Source organism: Alexandromys fortis, unplaced genomic scaffold (assembly GCF_014885135.2).
Source record: "Alexandromys fortis isolate MF-2015 unplaced genomic scaffold, M_Fortis_MF-2015_v1.1 scaffold_172, whole genome shotgun sequence".
Classification (NCBI taxonomy): Eukaryota; Metazoa; Chordata; class Mammalia; order Rodentia; family Cricetidae; genus Alexandromys; species Alexandromys fortis.
The window spans coordinates 3,585,599-3,589,414 of NW_026068061.1; positions in this window are offsets into that span (position 1 = coordinate 3,585,599).

A 3,816-nucleotide genomic window follows, 5' to 3' on the forward strand; every position below is an offset into this window, starting at 1 on the left:
ATATAATGTATATTAGAGGTTTTTCCAGGTTGGATAAGCATATGTACCCTAAAACAGAAAACCGAGCACGGACAACTCTTCTGACATTTTGCTCTGTGCTGGTGAAGGGAGTTACGCGGGACACACTTTGGTGTCTGAGTTCCCTTGCTTAGTATTATTTTGTGTCCTACCTGTATTGCCGTGTGCACTCATGGCCCCTTCCTTCCCACTATGGAGTGCATTGCAATGTGTGACTACACCCCAGCTTAGTTGTTAAACTTTCACGGCATCTGACCGGCTTACAGTATTTTAGTCATGCTACGGACACTCTGGTTCATAGTGTTGGTTCATGTATACATGTAATATTTTTGATAAAAAGAGTCATGGTTTATGTGTTCTGAAGAGAAACCGGAATATTGCATAGTGCTTTGGGGACTGTCTAGAAGGTATTGCTGGCTCAGGGGGTGAGCATTTGTTTGCCTTTTGCAGTTGTTAGCAATTTCATGCAGTGGTTACTAATGTCTACTCGCAAGATCGGCATCTAAGAATTCCATTTGATTCACATCCTCCCAGGCTGTGGCAAGCTGCAAAACACTGTAGATCCATTGTATAGGAGCCAGTGACGGAGTCCTCTTGGAGACTTCTCAGTTGTCCACGACTGAACCCTCAGCCACCTCCACCTTTTAGCTTACTCGTGAGAGCTATTGTAAGACATTATCAAACGACAGCAGAAGGCATCAGAGGTATATCAGTTCCCCATAGTGGAAATCAGGCTGGAGTTACCACAGTGTAACGAGCATTTTAGGTTTAGCAAACAAACAGGCAAACAACAATAACAACAAAAAGAAGCCAACCATTCAATACCCACTAACAACAGCAAAGTCTCAATGCCCCCAAAGTTTATTTTAAATCCCATTATAACTTACATGATTTAGATGAAATAAAAGTCATAAACCCTCGGTTTCTCTGCTTAAGTCGTGGTTTTGACTTTTCACAGTGATCTGAAATGCAGTTTTAAGACATGGATGCCAGAGACTCCGATGTGCCTGTTAAAAGTCCCGCAGATTCGAGACAATGTGTCTCCACAACGCCCTAGGAGAACAGAAGAGGGGCCGTATCCCGCTACAGCACGCTGCGTGTCAAATGTAATCATAGTTTAGAAGTCAGGGTTTGAAATTCATTCACTAAAGTTATTTAGTTTATTAGATTAAAAATACATCTCTGCAGAGCAATGATTTAAACAAAACCACCCTCGAGCCTTTCTTGTAGCTCTGCTTCCATTAACTTGTGCATTCTCCCACAAGGAGCTGCTGCTTCTGATTTTATATTTGCTTCCCCACCCTTTCCCCCTATCTCCTCAACCGACCTCCCTCTCCTCACTTCCTCCCTCCGTCTCCCCCTTTCTCTTCATCTTCCCCCCTTTCCTGATGTGCCAATCTCTCTATGCTTATATTCGGCCTTTTCCTCCACAGTGCTTCTGTTTCTTTATTCACTATGCTAAGACTTTCTAATGTCTTCTGCTATTTCAGTTTTTTTTTCTGTCAAATATATATAGAAAGATGAATACATGCACACATGAAAGTTTATGGCTGGGTGGAAAGACACTTATGGATGGATGGATGGATGGATGGATGGATGGATGGATGGATGGTAGATAGGCAGATGTGGGATGCCCATGCTGGAAAAGGAAGGAATGGGGGCCACTGGGGGTTTTAAGCATTGCCCTGTCTGGCTGTTCCACTCTACCACATAGACTGTTCTTTGGAAAGGACTGTGTGTGCGGCACGTGTGCCATGACCAGAGTTCTCAACACACTCCGTAGCTTACATCTCCATCTGTCCTGCGCTCTTTATTACTATTATCATTGTTTGGACTCCTGAGGATTTTTAATGAGAGAACATCAATCTATTCCGTTCTTCTAGTTTAATTTGACTGCTGAAGTCACTACCACCTGACTTCCTAATCCTTCCAAACACTTGCTTTCTCGCCCTGAAGGTCTTAAGGCATTCTTCTTTATACACCAGAGGGCAAGTTTCACCGAAATGTGCTTTAGTTTAGCTAAGCCACAGTGCTGTGTCTGTAATAAACCATTCTCTGGTGGAGAGTTTTGTGCTGTGGTCCCAGAAATGTCTTCTATTATTTCTATGCTGACTTTTCTTTTACTTGTTTTCTCTTCTGGTACTCCTATCATTTCAGATATTGAGCTTTCTATACTAACTCTCAACGTTCTTATATTTTGGTTGTGAGCCTAGCCTTTAACGGCTGAGCCATCTCTCCAGCCCAACTCTCAACGTTCTTAACAATGTCTTATTTGCCCCTTAATTCCAGCTTTCTGTGGCATTTCCATAGCTTTATCTTCACATTTTCTTATTTTGGTTATTCTACCTTCAAGGGGTTTTGAGTTTTTTTTTTTTTTTAACCCGTTACCATTCTAATAACCTCTTCTTCCTTCACAACTGGGATGTGTTTGAATATTTTGATGATGTTAGTGGTCTATCTGGGGGAGGTTTCCCTCTGTTCCCTATAAGTCTTCCTTTTCTCTGGGCCCCATTTCTTGCTGTTTTGGACCCGCTTTTTCACTATAAACACTGACAAACCTGGGAATTATTGTTTCCCACTCACGTGGGGTAGGAGGTTCTGAGAAGCAGCTATGTGCTGGCGCCATGTGTGAACAAGCATTCCGCTGAGGGTGTCATAACAGCAAGACCACACTGGAGGCCTCACAGGGGTTGGTCTTGGGTTGTTGAGTTTCACAGTGGAGAACCCTATCATCCTTGTCTAGAAGTTTTGTGGAAATAAGGAGGGGCTACACTTTGTTTTCTGTCACCTGATTTTGGTCTAACGCTTTATCCTATGGCTTTCAAGTCTAAACACATTCTGAAGTTGGATATGGACACTGGCTCAATTCACACTTTGCTGTACAGGGGCCCATCTCTAGCTTCCCCCATCTTACTTTGCTGGCCTTACCTTTATACTTACTTACTTGTATTTTCCTGTTATCTGTTGACAACATTTTATCTACTATTATCTTTTTTCTTATTTTTCTCACTTTTGCCATTGAATTTTGTCTTTTTAAAAAACCCTTGTTAATTTAGCATTTCCTGTCTGGAGAGGAGAAAAAAGCTTCCAGTGTGAAGTTATGGTAAATGAAAATAGTCAAGAATAGAGAGGAAGCAAAGCTTGCTGACATACCCAGCGACTTGGTTGGCTTCCATGCTTATATCTCTCACTGATTTTGTGTACTTCTGGTAATGTTAGATGTTTACACAAGCTGCTTCTCCAGACCTTTTGATCAAAACAACAGTCAGCTCTCTTCTTCCCTCATTCCAGAGGAGCAATGTTCTGTTGTTCCCGTTTGGTTCTTTTCTGTGTATTTCTAAATAATCGTTTACATTGATTCGTCAGGATTTCCCAGATTTAGGCATTTTTGTTAACTTCATGTGAAGGCGTAAGTCACGAACAAGGCAACACCAGTTTGGAGTTATGATTAATAGGGTATTATTTATTTAAAGGGGAAAAACTTACAGATCACAATCCCAGACAACAGCCATCTGCGCAACCAGGAAGGGAGTCTCGTCTCCAGCGGAGCTGTAAGAGAAGAGAGCGAGCAGAGGAAATAGCCGCTTTTTTAAAGGGAGTGAGACCACGCCCCAATGGGCTGGTATCACAGCAGCTATTGGTTGGAGGGGCGGAAAGACCTCCCGCAACACCTCCCCCTTTTATTTAAGTAAGAGAGTTCTAAACCTACTATGAAATTATATACAATAAGTACAAATATCCTATTCTAACTAGCTTAGGTCTTGTATAATAAATAACTTGGCCAAGTCGTGAGAAAAA